The sequence below is a fragment of the Oreochromis aureus genome, linkage group 8 (assembly GCF_013358895.1).
Source record: "Oreochromis aureus strain Israel breed Guangdong linkage group 8, ZZ_aureus, whole genome shotgun sequence".
Lineage (NCBI taxonomy): Eukaryota > Metazoa > Chordata > Actinopteri > Cichliformes > Cichlidae > Oreochromis > Oreochromis aureus.
This window is the reverse complement of record NC_052949.1, coordinates 15,585,137-15,604,495: the sequence shown is the minus strand read 5'-3', so window position 1 is coordinate 15,604,495 and position 19,359 is coordinate 15,585,137. Positions and strand designations below refer to the sequence as shown.

Below are 19,359 nucleotides of genomic sequence, written 5' to 3'. Positions count from 1 at the left end.
TTATGCTACTGACTATGGGTCTGAGTGGGACCCCTTCCTTGTGGATCTTAGGAAGTCCATAAATGCAGGGTATGGCATCCCCTGGATAAAGCCGGTGATATTTGAGGCGGTCAATGATTTTGTCCTTTTCAAGGTCTTGAAGGCAAGCTATAACTTTCTTTTTGTAGCTGCTTGTGGGGTCTCGTTTTAAAGCTTCAGAGGTGTTGTTGTCACTGAGGAGAGTAGTGATCTTCGTGTGGTAATCTGTTGTGTTTAGGACCACGGTGCACCTTCCCTTATCCGCTGGTAATATAGTGATGTTGTGGTCTTTGCTCAGGGAAGCGACGGCCTTCTTTTCTTGTAGTGTGAGGTTAGACGGAGGGACTTTGGCACTGGAGAGGGTGGCTGAGACTTTCATCCTGATTTGCTCTGCTTCGGTCTGTGATAATTTATTAATCCGTATGGCGGTTTCTGTGGCTGTGATGAGGTCCACTATGGGCAACTGTTGCGGAGAAATGGCGAAATTGAGTCCTTTGGCTAAAACCTTCTTTGGCCAGACGCCTTAACGCCCACTCACATCCTGGGCCATCTGACCTCAGGAAATCACATGATAGGGTGGGGCCAGGTTTCACAATGAGCTCACCCGAAACCCTGGCTGATTAGGTACCACACCCGCTTTCACACCTTGTCGCATGTGATTAGAGGATCACCAGGGGGTCCTTTGTCCCTCTTTGGGGGGATACTCCCACTGGGTTTAAATCTGGGACTCTCGGCCATTTGACCTTAGAACTGAAGAAGCTTCTCGGATGAGAGGAGGTGGCGTCTTCAAGCAACTCAAAGAAGTCCAGACGCTTTTCTTTGCAAACTCCTTTGACTACGATGACCTGGATGACTGAGAACCTTCACAGACAATCTTTAATCATAAAGATCAATTCTATTTTAAAGTATGTGTTGCATTAAGCCCACACCTCGTTTCTTATTCAGTTTTTATGCTCCACCATAGGCACAGGCCTTTGCTGTAGCAAATGATAGCTTCAGCTTCTGCTGACCTCTTGAGTGACTAAGACGCCACATCAGTGCTGAGCGTGCTCTGTGTATGAGTGTTGTGGAAACAGAAGCTTGTACAGCTGTACAAACCAGCAGATAGAGAAGCCAGCAGATAGGTGACCCTGGAGGACTCAGGAATTTCCTTGATAATACGGTCGCCGCCACAGCTTACAAGGCCACGTGTGTCCCTGTGGGTGCTGGGTCTGTCTCAACCTGGATGCGTATCTGCGACATAACTATCCACTTTTTAGGCCCTGGGATTGAGAAACAATGAGAACACAGACACATAAAAAAAAGGAGTTAATATTGTCAATTTTTATGCCATTAAAACACATTCAGATAAGACAAGGTTGGACAGCTAGCAAGGTTAAAACAAATACAAGCAAAGGATAAGGAGTCAAACCAAAACTGAAAAACATATCATCAGCAAATCCAAGTGAAGGCAGTTTTTAGAGTTTTCTTCTGTGTCTCTTTTCTTCATCACATCAGCTTTAAGAACTAAATTAGTAAAGTAAATGACTACAACCCTAAATCTGAAAAGGTTCTAATGTAGTCTCGCTTCAAATTTCGACCACTGAACAGTTTTAAACTTTGCTTCAGTCCTTTTTAAACGAGCTTTGTCCCAGAGAAACAGTGGCTTCTGGATATCATGCTAACATGTGGCTTCTTCTCTTTGGGACCGAGCTTTAACCTGCATTTGTTGTTGGCATGGTGAACCGTGTTCCCAGGCAATAGTTTCTTGAAAGTGTTCCTGAAACGTGATTTCCACGAGACAATCATGCCTGTTTTTACTGCAGTGCCACCGGAGGGCCTGAAGATCGCAGACATCCAATACTGATTTTCACCCTTGCCCCTTGCGCACAGAGATTTCTCCAGTTTTTACGATTATATTATGCACTGCAGTTGATGAGATGTTCAAAGTCTTCACAATTTTATATTAAAGAATGTTATTCTGAAACTTTGATAAACCTCTGCTCATCTTTAGAAACTGTGCCTCTCTAACACACCCATCATTTTATATCCAATGTTACCAATCTGTTGCCAATTAACCTAATTAGTTGTAAAATGTTCCTCCAGCTGTTTCTTCTTAGAACCACTTACTATTCCAGCCTTCTGTTGCTCCCATCCCAACTTTTTTGAGGCATGCTGATCCCATCAAATACAAAATAAGGCAGTGTTTTTCATTAAATTGTAAAATGTCTCACTTGAAACATCTGATCAATTTTCAATGTTCTATTGTGAATTTGAAAAAAAATGGGTTTGCGAAATATACAAATTGTTGCATTATGGTTTTACATGGATTCCTAACTTTGTTGAAACTCTGGTTGTACAAACAGCATGAACTGTGGGAAGACTCATTTTACACTCATCAACCCAGCTGCAGCAATGGCAATAAAACAGTATATCTTCATCTCTTAAGGTGTAGCACTTGTGCAATGTGCTCATGCACATAGTTGTGTTCATGAACAATTCATTTTATGGCTAGCAATAATCACAAAACATTGTTCAATAAATCAGGACTCTTGGATTTCTCTAAAGTGACATAAAGAAAAATTCATTTCACGTTTTTTTGCTAGCACAGTGGCAATAAAGTGAGAACATTTATGAACCATGTTACTATGAAATATATCCTTAGCAGATACAGTCAACCACAACATGTACACATACTAATTGTGTGGTGTATGGTATCGTCATGGTGGCCAGCAATGAATAAATCCGAAAACTAGCGTCCAAAGCCTCACAATTAGAGTGACCACAGCCCTTTATTCCCTGCCAAAATGTGTGGGCCTCAGCAGGAATGTGGGACCGACACAGAGAGGGTGGACCAGCAAGACATTTAGTGTGAGTTTGCAGGAGAGAAAAAGGACTACTGATGCACACACATATCAAGGTGAATGTGTTTCAAGTCTTTTCAAAGCTCCATGCTACTTTCAATCAGACAGAACTTCGGCTAAAGGGATGAAAAAGGACAAGTGCTCCATTCGTAAGCTGCAGTGATATCTAACCTCCAACAACTGCTGATTTGCAGCTTAACTGTGGCTTTTTTGATCGGACTGATTTGATAACTGAATACGGGAAATCTTATAACCTTTAAAGAAGCCACAGTTACAGAAAGCACTGCTTGATTTTTCCTCGCTGTGCTCAATACCGAACACATTTCACACAAACGAAACAGACAGTGCACCGATGACACGGCATTACTCTTATCAGTGCTGCAGAGAAAATTGTAAAAGAATAAAAACTAGCTACCAGGATATGCCAAGATGCAGGATTCCCTAAGTATAATTTTAAAATAAGTAGACTTTACAGTTTACATTTAGAGACAGATTTACCCAACAGGTCAAAATACCACGTGAGCACAATCCTCAAATAGGTGTGCTTAGTTTTTACAGATAATTTACAAAAGTTACACCATTTTCTAAACATGGGCAAAGTCTGTTCATTTCAATATCAAGTGCAAAAAAAATAATAAAACAAATTTTTCTCCATAAACTATTCCAGCAATTTGCAGTAAAACACATAGCGCAAAATTCGTACTTCGTACCCGACTTTTAAAATAAGAATATTTATTTAATACAATTCACTGGGATGCATACTGAACTCATAGAAACAAAGTATAGATCCTATCAGGCTAGTGCCATACCAACATACCAGCATTGGTATCGACACTGAGGCCTGACTGATCCGCCCACCTTTAGTGCCCACATGCAATCTTGTCATTGTGCTATTTGTAAATATCGTCAGAACTTAAATATAAAAGTACATTTTTTAAACATTTGTAACACTATAATATAGCAACTTCTGAAAAGACAAACATGCTTTATATAATGTAATAATTTAATGAATCCTAGCAAATAATGTTAATATTGTGCTTATTAACCGAAACTCCAACACATGGACACAAACTGCCTGAAGCAGTCTTTGACACTTGCCCTACTGACATGGCGATGAGATGAGAAAACTGTCACCTCACTTGTGTAATACTTGCAAGAAAAGCCTCAGCTACTGTATGTTTAGGCTAAGAAAATTAAATTCAACCCCCAGGAGCTGATATTACTAATATCACTAGCAGCAAGTTGTTATGGTACTAGATACAATTTTTTTTATTACTTTGACAAAGATCGTTATGCGCCAACATGAATCTCACCTATGTGCGTCACAGTTAACCAACTCGTTTAACCAGAAATATCAAAAGTTTACAAAATGTGCAACATTAGTCACCTGCCAGAGTAGTTCCCGCTACAGCATTTGTTGCAACATGGTCCCTCCTGCTAGATATGAACTCAAATGAAATGTTTCACATTGCATTTTCTAAATAATGACTACGAAAAGTGTCAATTATAATACAATATTACTAAATATTCCTGCAAACCTGTGTGTGCCTGCCTCTATTCACAACTGCCCTAAATCCCTAATCAAGTTTTGCCTGTATGATGTGTAGAGCACCTGCTATTGAACTTGGGTGTGGTTTAACAAACTCTACAGACAAGTCATGACAATGACAGTAATCAAAACAACACAAAAAAATGAAAAATGGAAGAGTAGAGAAATAAATATGCAGAAGACATCTTCAAAAATATAGAAAGCACTGGCATTATAAACAGAAACCACATGTTCATCATCTGCTGCTTTATGTAAGTGTATGAACAAACTGTGACACATGTTAGGGCATGAACCTGTCCAAATATGGGTCATGAGGGCAGTGCTGGGATAACACTTACATTACTCAAGGCAAAAACCTGCACACTGTAGCTTTAAATCCTGAGCCATGTGCACGATAGACAGCTGTTCTTGCCATCAAATCATTCTGAAATTAGCAACAGGATAGCATTTCCACACAGCGGTAGCTTAAAATGGATTTGTGTGCGAACAAAGTGAGATTTGGCATTCAACTCATGACTTATAGAACAACTAAATTGTTCCTATGCGTTCAAGAAAGGTGAGATTTACAGACTAGAAATGGCTGTTAAACAGACAAATCTGTGCAGAAAGTGAGGGTATAAAAACAACCATGCACTCAAACGCACACGTAAACACACACTGTTTAAAGTAGCTCTCGTTATCAACTGAACTGTGACCCTGGCTGGGAAAGTAAATGGCTCTTCCAGCCTAAATCTCAGCCTAGAGCTAAAAGCGCAGACTGAAACACACACACACAAACACACACCCGCGCTGGAAATCAGGTCACATGTAGTGACAAGTGCACTGACCAAGAAAACACTCAATCACTTCTACTTCACTTGTTATTAAAATATTTTCCAGCAATCCTCATACCAAGCTTCTCATTTACCTAAAAAAAAAAATCCTCTTTTTAAGATTACAGCATTTGATTGGAATTATAATGAGGCAATACTTACATTTAAAGTTAGATACGTGGCTCTGGGTGCTTTCTGCGTTCTAATTCTCCCGATTTACCAGGTGATTCAGGATTCCCGCTTGCTGTCTATTGAAAAGAGAGAGAGACAGAGACAGGATCAATGCAAGAGAGCAAGTGTTTGAGTGTTAAACAGAGCGAGAGTGTGACAACAAATGACATGAAGGATGGCCTTTCAACAACAAGTTCAGCAGCCAATCAAAAATGTTTTCTTGAGTCTGAGCATGGTTCACACAAGTTTTGCTTTCACATCCAAGTGAGTGACACAATGTAAAAGCTGGCAGCGGCACAGAGTTTCCTCACTGTGAAATATTTGTGAATGGCTTCTTCTGTCAAGAGGTATACACTATATGTCAGTGTTTTGTTTTTGTTTTTTTGGGGGGGGGGGATAAATGATGATCATTTCTTATCTCTAAAGTGAAACTGTGACATGCTAGGAAGTATACTTCTCCTATACAATCTCCTATACCTACAGTATATTCATTAGCACGTTAATCTTTGTAGAATAAAAACAAAGTGGGCCTGTTTCTCAACCTAAAGTCACATCCTGAAGTTTTCTTAGTGCCATAAGACTCTCAGAAACCAATACCGAATATTTACAGTTTTAGACTTGATGAAAAACAATAAAGTAAAAAGTTAAATAATTGAATGAACTCTTGCAGTTATTGAAAGCTTGCATCTGTTAACACGACCCAAGGAAAACTCGTGAACATCAACCACAACAGTGCAAAGGCTGAAGGTTTGCACATCTTTTTATATACAAGTCTATCCAATAGGGTTCATTATTTCCCATGCTGCAATAAAGTGCAACACATGGTAATGAAAGCAAAAGGGTATGATCTCAGCATCTCTGAAAGTCCTAAAAAAAACTGGTCTAATCACAGTCAGATGGTTGACAAAGAGCTGAGTATGTGTTTTTATGTGTGTTGGCTGTTCCCTCGTTTATCTCGACAGTTTGGCTTACAAAGTGGAGCGCATGAAATATCGAGTAATTGTCAAAAACACAGCCACGGATAGCTTTTGCTTATCAATCAACTTAAAATTAAAAATTTAGTCAATAGAAAAAAAAAATTAAATTAAACTCTGGCACAGAGTTTCACAGTTGCATGCGATTTGTAGATATTTAGCAGCTGGATTTTCCCAACCCAGTCTTCCACAACAGCTTTTCGGAATTTACCCTCTTCTTGTGTGTCTTTGTAGAATCCCAAACAGACTCATGTCATGTTGAGATCAGCACTCTCTTTTTGCCATCACAGGACTCCTTCACTTACTTTCTGGCATATCCATTCATCTATCCATATATAGGAGTATGAAATTCTTTGGAAACAAAAGCTGAAGTTTTAGGTTGTTCTCCTTTCTAAACATGGCCTTGTGCGATGTCAGTTCGTGTGAAAATCTTAAATATGAAAGACATGTTTGTCTGCTAGCACAGAAGCACGCCCACCAGCTGTTCAAACCCTCTGCCTGCAAAGCAAATCCAATCAGAACAAATGCTGGCCATAGGAGTGCGTGACCTTGAAGGTAGCTAAAGCAGCTTGTTTCGGGCATTAGATGAGGGGCTACAACTTAAGCACATAAGGATTATTTTGAACTGCAAGTTATACAAAGCTTCTTTCATACTCTGAACGTATGTGATGAAGACTGAAGCAGTTCAACAGGTTTGGTATTACCAAATGAAATGTGAAATACATTTCCTTGAGTTCTAAAGTTACAGTCGATTAATGGCCAGATAAATTGTTTAGCAAAAAGCCAATGCACTGATATTAGTTTTGGATTCAGAGTTAGAAATATAATGACAATTGGACAGATTTTAGATTGAAGAAGAAGTATGTATCATGTGTCACTATATACTGCTATGTTAGCTTAATGCCATAATTGAAATTTGACATTTCAAAGTAAGGCACTTTCTTAACTGAAGACATTCCACCTATCAAAATTGTGGATTTGAACACTAATGCTCCTTTTGTGTAACAACCCTTTGTTTCATACATATGCAACAAAAGGAGCAGCAATTTAGCTTAATGAGTTTGTCTCAGGAGGTAGAACAGCCTCTGAATCTCTGGCCTCAATCACTCTCTGTGAATCCCCTCAGCAGGGGGCCATGAGTCTTGCATAAAAGCCTTTTTTTCTCATTTTCATTCATGAGGGATTATTTCACAACTCATCCACACGATGACTCACAGCCCAGTATGTCATTAGATTCACCCTTAGATGGAGCGCAGGAATGCAAATGCCAATCAGTGAGGTAGAAAGGAACAGTGTGGTTAGTGGTTTAGAAAAAAAAAAAAAAAAAAAAGCTCTTTACACTTGATATGATTACTACTATACGATTACTTTTTAGGCAAACTTTAATATTGCTTAGTAATTGGGAAAAGGACAGTCAGAGAAAATGGCACTGAAGAAGTCTGAACATAAAACGAGATCTACATTCAAACAGACCTGAAATGCCACTTATCCTCCTGAGCCTCTAAAATACTCTGCTAAATACTGCCCAGTGAGGTTTAACATTGGATCTTTAGCATTCCAACAGCACAAAGAGTAGGCCAAGGAGAGAAGGAATCCCCTTCTCTGTTGTGCAGGGCGGGGGGTGGTCACAGAAAAAAGAAAAAGGATGTCACAAGAGTACAGAAGGATGACGCATCACCCAACTGTACACAGTAAAAAACCAGGTTTCACGCAGATTATTTCTTTAGTCACAAATACCTCGCTGATGCCAAGAGAACTGTAAAGAAAAAGAAATGATTTGGAAACAAAAACACAAGGTTGAGGTGCCGTAATGGGAAAGTTAAAAAGAGTCTTCTAAAAACCAATAGAACCATGAAATCATTTACTTTCGAAGAACCCAGTACATACTTTAGACTATATAACTTCAAGTAAATTTTTAATGATGTGGAGCTGTGCTGGAAATTCTAACTGTGCGATACAGCCAAGTGCAAGATCCAGTAACAGAAACTCCTCCTGCAGTTTGCACTCTTTGGGACAAAGAACACCCCTCCTTCTCTCTTTAACATGGGGCTGGAGAAGAAAAGATGCATCATATGACTACAGCGAATACAATAGAATCACATTCCTTAAAAGTTTTCACAGCTGAAAAATGAAAGAAGAAAAGAAGGTCGGCGTTGGTGGGAAGATTTAAAAAAATATGCGTTTCACAATGTAACAGAAACCACGTCTGACAAATAAAGAATGAATGTTTCTGTTTACAACATGTGCAAGACATCTTTATTTGTGGGTTGGTTTTTTTGTTGTTGTGGGGTTTTCTTTGCATTTTGGGCAGAGAAGTATTGATCTGGCTCAAGATATAGGCATTCATCCATAAGGCGACGTGGTTCCGGTTCCACCCCGAAAAAGGATCAATGCCACAGTTAATGTGTTGCAACCATGCTAATGCCCGAACGTAATCAAAACAAAAATCTTCTGTAGTGCTTCTGCTGCTAAAACATTAAGATATTGCACAATTTTATCTTTAAAAAATGTGAAGAAATAGAACTGAGCCATACCAGAAAGGCAGAACTTGGCCAAATTTGGAGCAGAAATTTGAAATTGATTTCCACTTGGCCTGTAAATAACAAGACGCTGCAGTTTATCCATAACCAGAATAACAGGATGCCACATCCCTTCATTACAGTAATTTAAGGTGTGTATCAACAATCATTCAAATCAACTACTGTTAAACATTTGGGACCTAAAATGAATCACAGTGCAGATTCTGATGGGTGTTTATATAACAAGAGCGCAGGTTATGGTTACGACCCTTTTAATGAGCGAAAGTGGGAAGGTTTCGGATTCTACGTACACCGAATCCGTCATGAACAATCAAAGCTAAAGAACAGAATTTCTTTGATTCTTTAAGATTGGGCTAAAACCCATCCACCAGATCAGCTTATAAACAAGCAGACAAGTGCTTGAGAAACAGGAATATGAATTGGATTATGGATTAAAGTGTGAACCTTCCCGTCATTAAAATATATTGCTGTCAAATTGACCTAGATAGCGCCCAAAGAGCGAAACAGAAATTCAAATCTGTAGTCTTTTGCAGGTTAATTTTAATTTTACAGTGACTCCGTCTGTCAGTAAGCAAGTGGCTGGTTTCACTGAGAGCAGTGCTGCGAACAGAACAGACTTTTCATGCAAAGGATCTGGAGAACATATGGCTTTGATTAGAGGGCAGGGCAGAGAGAGACGCCAGTGGAAACTGCAGAAAGAGAAAGAGGTGCTGTGTGAGTGCGTGCGTGTGCATATATCTGGTTGTGTGTCCAACAGTTAGAGGGCTGCTTCCAAGAGTGTTGTCACGGTGGATGAGCCCACGCACACCAGTGTATATGTGGCGTGAGCGTGTGCTCGTAAACAAAGGCACAATAAAAGATGACTCAGAAGTGGGATTGCTTTGTAAATGTGTGTGTGTTTGCGCGCGTGTATCAGCAGCAACACAAAGAGCGCTGTTGTGGCATGACAAATGTAAAACCGTGGCCATACAGCGCTTTACATATGCTACAAAACTTTCACTATAGCCTTGTGTTCTCTGTACAACAATGTGCTTCCTACTTAAAATCAAATGAACTTCATCTGTGAAGTCTCCTCCCTGTAATCTGCACATAAAATTTTGGGGAAAAGGCCAATAACTGTATGAGAAAACATATGCTTTAGCTACAGCACCAGTCAGGATCTTGGTAAAGTATTTATTCTGTGCAGGTAATTAGTCAATTCCCAGTTGTTGTCAAGACAAGCCCGAATCAAGGTAAGTTCAAACCTGACATTAATCTGAGTTAATGGAAAACTGGTTTAACACTCAGACCTGTTGCATGGGATCTGGACTGGTGGTATTGTTCATAGATGTCGTTCACTAGGCAAGACCGAACAAATGACATAAGCTTAACTGGAAAGCAATAACAGTGACGCATCGAATAAAGCAGTGTTTACAAATCTTCAGCTCCACGATTGAGCTCAACATTTTGAGGACTGTGAGCCTCATCATCCAGTGGCCCAGCCCTACTGGCACACAGCAAGCATTAATAGTCCGGTATGGCATTTGTGAGTTTGGCGTAGTGACACGTGAAGCTGGAGTCTGTCCACCAGGCAAAAGGGCAGATATCTGAATCGGACATTGGTCTCGTTCTGATTCAAATAGTGAGATCAGACACGGTTAATATGGGACAGATCGATTTAATTCAAACCTGTGTTTAACATGCAAGTGGTGCACTGGTTTGGAGGCGTTTCATGTCTGCTATGCCAGCACCTTTTGTCTGTATTAGAGGTGCAACGATCGACCAGCCAAGGACTGGAATCGCCTGTTTTCCAATGTTCTTGGCCCGAACCGGTTGACCAGCTGGTCGGCCTCACGTATGCCCCATTACAAGCTGGTCTATTTCATGCAGCATACACATGCTTTATACACTGGCCCCAGCTGTTTGTGCCTCTTTCACTGAAAAAACTCTGCATGGTGGTGGTTTGTAGAGGCAAGAGAGTGATTTCCTAGCAAAAGACAAGCAAGGAAAGTGTTTGTAAGTAACCCAATGTGCAGCATAAGTCATAGACACTCATATACACTTTGCCAGTACTGGACTGGACCCCTTTTTTGCCTTCAGAATTGACTTAATTCTTCATAGCACAGATTCAGGATGGTGCAGGAAACATTCCTGAGAGATTGTGGTCCATATTGACACAATAACATCACCTATTTGCTGCAGAATTGTTAGTTCTGCATCTGTGATAACAATCTCTTGTTCCACAATATCACAAAGGTGCTCTTTTGGACTGAGATCTGGTGACAGTGAAGGCCATTTCAGTACAGTGAACTCACTGTCTTCTCCAAGAAACCAGTTTGAGATGATTTGAGCTTTCAAGTCATGCAATGTGTTATCCTGGTGGAAGCAGCCATTAGAAGGGATGGACATGAACAGCAAAAGTATTCAGGTAGGCTGCAGAGTTTAAACAATGCTCAGTTGATACTTAGGCATCCAAAATGTGGCAAGAACACATCCCCGCACTTCTACAACACCACCGGTAGTCTGAATTATTGATACAAGTTAGGATGGATCGATGCTTTCATGTCATTTACACCAAATTCTGGCCTTGCCATCTGAATGTGGCAGCAGAAATCAAATCTGGGAAAGTCATCTGGTGTTGTCTTCCGCTTCTGTAGCCCATCTGCCTCAAGGTTTAGCATGTTGTGCAATCAGTGATGTTTTTCTGCATACTCTGGCTGTAAGGAGTGGTTATTTGAGTTACTGCTGCCTTCCTGTCAGGTCAAGGCAGTCTGGTCATTCTCCTTTGACCTCTGACATCAACAAGGAATTTTTGCTCAGAGAATTGCCACTCCATGGGTGTTTTCTGTTTTTCGGACCATTCTCTGTAAAGCCTGGAGATGGTTGTGCGGAAAAATCCCAGTAGATCACCTTTTTATGAAATACCCAGATCAATAACCATCATTCTGATGCTCCATTTCACTTTCAGCAGGTTGCCTTGACCATGTTTACAGGCCTAATTGCACAGTGTCTCTGCTATATGATTGACTGATAAGTCATTTGCATTAAGGGGCAGTTAATAGGTGCACATACTAATGGTGATATGTTGAAAAACAAAAGAACTTCTTTTCCAGTGGTCCTTCCTCGCATATAGCAATCCAGAGAAAATAGTTTGCCTCAGACACCGCACCGCGTGCTATACGTGAAGGAGCAACCTGGAATGCAAACATGCATGGACACACCAGACACGCTACATGCACATCTGCAGGATCAAACAGACTTTGTACTTAGGAAGCTGGAAGGTTAAAGACCAGCTAATGTCAGGTCTGACTGAGTCAGGCAAGGATCTCTGTACTTTACTTCCTCTGTACATGCCTGAGTTTATGGATGGGAGGATGCACACCAGTTTTTTAGAAACAAGTCCAACTAGACCATTCCTGTCTGTTTCAGATTTCTATCTCAAGACACCGTGTTCCCCAGCTCCAGTCATGTGCCATGATGTGATGTCGAAACACACAAACTGGGTGGAACTTAAATAAATACACAAAAACAAACCATATTAATGTGGGAAGAGGCAAAAGTTGTGTTTGTAAAATAAACCATCCCCTCTTTATGAATGCTGTGACGTTCAGTTCTATCAATACCCATCTCGTTCAATTTCATGGTGATTCTTTTTCCTCTGCCCAGAAAAAGATCTACTTATTAGCTCAAAAACACCACGCACGTAAGCATGTATCTCACTACATGCTTGCATCTCTCACTGTGGCATGTTGTCTGCACTATTATCTTTATATATCCTTGCATATTTGTTTACTTGCTTCATATGTATGTGTCTCCTGCAGATTCTCGTTCATTTGAATGCGGAACAGATTCACCTGTTGACTTAAAGGCAACTTCTGAAGCAACATCACATGAAACTCAGGCAAAGGTCGCTGTTGCCTAGGGGTGCAAACAGTGACCTCACCTGTCAGGCTCAAAAATAACACGCGTGAGAGGACACACACCTCAAGCGAAAGATCAATAATAATAATAATAATAATAATACATAAAAACAAAAAAAAACAAAGCTATTAATATAAATAAGGCATCCATACAAAACACTGCGGATTAAAGCACATGTGCTGCTTCTACTCGTTAGAAGCCAGTAGAAGCCCATTTTTAACACAGTAAGAAAAGTGAAACAATGTCAGCCTACATTCATTTCTAGCACTCGGGTCAAAAAATGCAACAAGCTTTATTAACGGGCTCATTTGGCTACATGCTGAACTCCTGGACATCAGTTTGGGAACCACGGATGCTACGAGCCAACTTTACAAACAAGCCGCGCTCTCTCAACCAAAACACTCACCACGGGTTACCTAAACTCAACGTGAGTTGACCGTATGAGGACACCGTGACACAAACTTACTTACCAGCCGTGTCAGATCCACTCAGCATCCACCTAAACGCCGCACGAAGACATGTACGGCTCACTTTGTGCAAAGTTTTCGGTGACTGACTCGCTTCACAACTCTTGCCGATACAGTTGATGGAGCGGCTCGTGTGCGGTGGGAAAAACCGCTCAGTGCTGTGCTGCATTCAGTGGCCCTCGGAATACTGCACTCCCAATGCATACATAACACTAAAATAGGGATGTCAACCTCATTTTACATAGTGGGCTAAATACAGCCCACTTTGATGCTAAGTGGGCTGGATATTAAGTGTAAGTCTCTCAGTGTAAAAAAGTTTAATTACACATTTAATCCTTAGATATCTTAATATAATAAAACGCGTAATTTCAACAGGACATCTCTACTTGATAAAGACAAGCTACTGTAGTAAATTAAAGACATCTGGCAGTATGACTCTTTGTGTTTAAGTTGTAAGAAATACTCGTGTAAAACTATATAAAACTTACTGAGTTATAAAATAGAAAGTATTTGTTAATTCACTAAAATAAAAAAACAGAAACTTCTATTGTAGATGGAAAAAAGAGGAACTTTACTGTCATTTCTTTTTCTTTTTCTTTTTTTTTTTTTACCAAATTACTTGGGTGTAGCATGGATGGCCACATAGGAGGCCTTTATCTGTAAAGATAAAGCTATACAACCTTTCAAACTATAGTTCAAAGTCCAAACTTTATGTTTTCCTTCACATTTGCCAAAACTGTCCAGTTGGACAAGATTGGAGTATTTGCATGGCCAACTCTGGCCCCCACGCCTTATGTTTGACACCCCTGATTATAGAAAGTATATGAAAAGAACATCCTGGGCTTTCTAGTGGTACCACATTCATGGGGGTTTAACTTACAGACAAGACGGAAATTTGTTTTTGAAATGCTTTAATGGGAACGAATGAGGTTAAATAATAACATTTTTGCAGATTTCATGATTCTTTTGCTACAAACCAAATTGATTCCTCAATTTGAGATTTTGAATGTCAATTTAGCAGGATTTGAGAAATGCACAGTAAATTTAACCCTTTCAAAGCAAAACTTCTATTCAGTGTCCTTTGTGGTGGACAGCAGGACATACTGCCTCTCATCAGGGGATGAGATGGAGGATGACCAGACAGAGTGGGAAAGTGAAAGCTCAGACAAGAGCCAGCTTTTAACTAGCGTGAGCAGGAGTAAAAGTGATGGCACCTATCATGTGGATACGAAGCAATGTGTAACCTAGGGCTCTAAAGTTTTATAGCATTACAGTGTGTAGAAGGTGAAATAAAAGCCTTTCCAACTGAATTCGAACACATATACAAACACACTTGCATAAATGTAGACTACATAATCAACTAAAAGTCTGATTTCTCAAACGATTTGCTCTGCTCATGAATTTGTTTTATTTACTTACTTTGCTAAAAGTGCAAATCCACCTCCCCTTTCTTTATCAATTCAGTTTCAACCAGACTGAAACTGAGGCGCTCTGATTACCAGATTTATCAAAATATGCCAGAAAAAACAAACCAGAAGGAGGTGCTCGTCGCTGAAGGCAGCCTTAAAGCTAAAAACGTTCTTTAGCACATCTGTGCCCGTGGCATGACTCGGATACCCTAGCATCCAGCTATACTGTGTCCTAGTTATAGCCATTTCAATAAATCAGGACAGAATTTTGAAGATTAGGCAGTCCATCAATGAAACAAATGATCATTATGTCTCTGATAAGGGGAAAAGAATAAAGCCCTCTGGAAGGCGAAAGGCTGCCTCGATCTGCCGGGATCATGGAGGGCCTGTGGAGGTGAGCAGATGATTCCCTTCACAGGCTGGTGTCATGCTCTGAAGTTTGTGCCAGATCCCACAACTTCAGTGCCCTAGCCTAAACAATACTTATCCTTAATGAACTTCAGGTGTTGTTGTTTTGCCCCAGCCAGTATGTCCTCCTGACCTTTCACTTTCCTGCTCTACTGTCTGGCCCACCTTGACTTTATCTTCTGATAACTGTGACTAAGTCAGTCCTTTCTCACTGACTCAGCCCTCTGTCATCAATGTTAATGGACCTAACAGCCTAACTATGGTGACCATTTGTTGTGCAGAAAGCAGTTTAATCAAAAAGCTCGCCTACAACAAGTTATTTGTTAAAATCATCTTTAGGTATTCAGATGTGTTTCCTTCATTTAACTGTTTCTTTCAAACACAATACTTAAATTAGCTACGAAATAAGATGGCAAATCTAAACATGTTAGTCTAGTTAATATAAGTACACTGGTTCGGCCCACCACCCTTTTCCCTTCAGATCTGCCTTAATGATTTGTGGCCTAGATTCAGGATGATGCTGGAAACATTCCTCAGAGATGCTGGTCCGTACTGACATGTTTACATCACACAGTTGCTGCTTATTTGTCAGCTGCACATCCATGTCATGAATCTCCCATTGCATCACATACCAAAGGTGCTCTACTGGATTAAGATCTGGTGACTGTGGAGTACAGTAAACTCACTGCAGTCTTTGAGAAGGCAGTGCATAAAGGGATGCACATCATTAGGAACAACACTGAGGTATATTGTACCATTTCAATGATACTCATTTGACCAAGTCTACTTGTCTAAATGCACTGATCCATGTTATTGGGTGATTACATAGGCATGTTAACAGCAGCTGAAACACTATACCCAAAAAAGTGGGCAATGAGTGATTTGTTAGTATTGTGTGTGACTCAATAAAATTGCAAAACAATGAGTGCCACTGTTTGGCTCATATCTCAGTTAGAGTGGGCAGTATGTTATCTTAGGCGGGACCAAGACCCGATAAAAATCCTGCCAAAGTAAAGGTCCAAAGCCAAAAATTCACTTATCTCATTCTTTTTATAATTATTATTATTATTATTTCACCTCTTTTTCATCCATTCCTTATCTGCACAAGAATTTGCTCTACTAAAAGTTTACTTTACTAAAAGTGCTAAAGTTTGAGAGCGGCATCAGTGCTGTATTTCTTCCTTGCTGGTGGGGAAAGTGGATGGGAAGGCATGTACTTTAATTAAGCTATTTTAGTATGTAGTGTTCTCAGGCCTAGTCTGCTCCTACAATAAGATCATTAAATAGATAATTACGGGGTTGTTTGAGGAGGGGTGTTTAAGACTTTTGCACAGGATAATTTATAATCCCTGTTTTATATAGTGAATATGCTCTATATAGGATCAGCACAATCAAACTGGATGCATATTTGTTACTGTAAAAGATGGCAGAGCAGTCCTTGACTAGAAAGACAGAGCATATTTCTCCCATATTGGCTTCTCTTTGTTGGCTCCCTGTTAAATCCAGAACTGAATTTAAAATCCTTCTCCTCACATACAAGGACTTCAATAATCAGGCCCCATCTTATCTTAAGGACCAAAATAAATAAATAAAAAATATAAAAGTAGAATGGGAGGCAGAGCCTACAGCTTTCAGGACCCTCTTCTGTGAAATCAACTCCCAGTTTGGATTTGCGAGACAGACACCCACTCTACTTTTAAGATTAGGCTCAAAACATGATAAAGCATATAGTTGGGGCACTGAATGCTCGTTTAGTAATGCTGTAATAGACCTGGGCTGCTGGGGGCTTCCCATGATGCACTGTTTCTTCTTCGTTCACCTTTTTTTCCAATCAATATGTGTTAATAGACCTCTCTGCATTTAATCATTAGTTATTATTAATCTCTGGCTCTGTTCCACAACATGTGTTTTGTTCTGTTTTGCTTTGTCCATTACCCCTAATGAGGTTGTGGCAGATGACCCCACTCCCCCACACCTCTACTCCCCTCCAGGTTCTGTTGGAAGTTTCTTCCTGTTAAAAGGTAGTTTTTCCTTCCCACTGTCACCAAGTGAATGCTCATAGGAGCTCGTCTGATTGCTGGGGTTTTCTCTATAATAATTTAGGATCTTTATCTCACACTATAAAGCACCTTGAGGTGAGATAAAACTCAATTGAAATGGCAATGCAGGTAAATGCTGTATATGTGTTTGCCTGCTCTCATCATGACTGTTTTTTAACGCATCAAGCCTAACCGCAGTATTTCCCGTAACTGCAATATAGCCAATAGCACCCGAAGGCAGCATTGCTTTCCCTCATTTAGCCAACTGAGCCGTAGACAGGAGGACAATAACACTTCTCCCTGTAGCAGGCCTACTGTGTGTGTGTGTGTGTGTCACTCCATTGGAATGTCTGGCAGCAGTTCCTTACCGTAGCCAGTCATTCACTTATTTATGCCGCATGTCCTATACGTTGTTGCCACTAGCCCAGAATGATTCACTCCAGTCAAACGTTTGGAAAGCTCTTTATGACCATTTGGTTTAACTCAGGGGGCAATCGCAGAAATCATTTTGACAGCCGACTCCGGTAAATAGCTGCCCCGGTGCAGCGTCTGCCATCAGCTGCCATCCTTTGACGTGTCTCACACACACAGATCTCACCTCGGCGAAACAGCCAGATCACTGTGAGGCACTAGTTCAATCAAAAGACGAATAGTTTTGGAATCGCGCAATGCTTTCTTCCGACAGATAAAGGCGGGATTCATGGGGGTGTCTTGATTGTGTCATTGTTTTAAACGATTATCACCGCCCGGGACTTAAAATGAGCGGCGGGCCGAAAAGCACGTGCGCGAAAAGAGATACCCCTTTTCCACTTCACAGCGTATTACTGCATCTATTTCAACTTGGAAAATGAGGGATTTTTTTCCCAATCCCCCCCTCTCCTCACCCACTCCATTGATGGGAAGTCTTATGCCATCCGACAGGAATGTGCAACCCTTCCATCCCTCCAACTCTCCTCCACCCAGGAGCGTGCAAAGTGCAAAACCTTTGGGAATCCCTGGTTCCCTGGTGATAAAAAAAAAAAAGAAAAAGAAAAAAAGAGGGCGGGTAGCTCTTCCAGCAAGTCAAATGTGACCTAAAGCTTCGCCACACTACTTTAAAATCTGATAAAAATCTTTATCCTCTTGAAAAGTAAATTCAGAAATCTAACTGAAGCATTAAATGCAATGCAGGATTTCTTGGGGAGAATATTATCTCCCGTATTTTTGTGGAAAACAACGTAAAATAAATAAAAAAATAAGAAGAAGATAAAGGACCCCCCCCCTTCGTGACTGTAGATTAAGCACGTGCCCCTCTTTTCATATTTACATGTTTCAGACATCTTAAAAAGAAAAAGATAACAGTTTTTAAGCTTAACTGAAGCAACAGTCAGTACACACACATATGCCAGAGGGCAAAGTCTCACTTTGCTGTGGAAAAAGTCCTTCCATTTCTCACGGATTTATCCAGGAAACCTTAGCCCGTGGGCAAAAAGCCTCTATACCTCGACAAGCTCAGGCACGCTTTGAGTGTCATGACTGCCCGGAACAAACAGCAACAGGATTTCTCGAACAAAGTGACTGTCCGGAACAAACGGCAACTTTTCATATTTAAAAAAAAAAAAAAAAAAAAAATTTAAGCACTGTGTTTTTCCTGGATTCTGTTGGAGGCGCAGTGCTCATTTTAAAGGGCTGCTCCATTCTTCCACAGGTGCTGGAACTTTGTAGATAGATCTCATTTGCAGTGCTGGACCACGTGTTTCGTGGAAGATGACTTTTGTGACAACACCATTTGAAACATAGGTCTGAAGATACCATGTAGGCAGGCATGGATTATGTTACTGACTTGATGCCTGTGAGAGACGAGAAAACACAAGTGAAATCGTACTCCAAAACCACTGTTTTTCTTTTTAATCACTGTTGTATTAAAAAAATACACTCTCTCACAACGTGAGGATCTTCGCATAGTAAGGGCCTCACTGAGGGCCTCAGTTTTACTTTAACTGTTGTTTATTTAATGTAGACTGGACTGCTTTTATTCCTCATCCTCATCTACCCATTCAAAGTTTTAAGTGGCACTACTGATGCGTTCAAGGGCACGTCCTTATTTTTGTGGATCCTGCCCTCTGCCGTCAGAACATAACCGTTACATATGCATGACTTCCTTGCTGTCCCGGTGATGTTATAATGAAGAGACTGATGAGAAAAGTATTCATTGTAGCTGAAGCACAAACGCAACTAATAGCAGAGTGG

The 19,359-nt window shown here is 40.4% G+C and overlaps 1 protein-coding gene across 4 annotated transcripts in view; it reads right to left on the bottom strand.

The window, feature by feature from the left end:
- The window catches only part of plce1 (phospholipase C, epsilon 1), a 93,538-nt gene extending 80,097 nt beyond the window's left edge, over nucleotides 1-13,441 (bottom strand). For all 4 annotated transcript variants that reach the window (XM_039616854.1, XM_039616853.1, XM_031751914.2 and 1 more), the window contains exons 1-3: nucleotides 13,278-13,441; nucleotides 5,385-5,470; nucleotides 1,117-1,280 (exon numbers count right to left, since the gene is read on the bottom strand). The gene's annotated coding sequence lies outside the window, so the exon portion shown is untranslated. The remainder of the gene's footprint in view (nucleotides 1-1,116; nucleotides 1,281-5,384; nucleotides 5,471-13,277) is intronic.
- Between the last annotated feature and the right edge of the window lie 5,918 nt (nucleotides 13,442-19,359).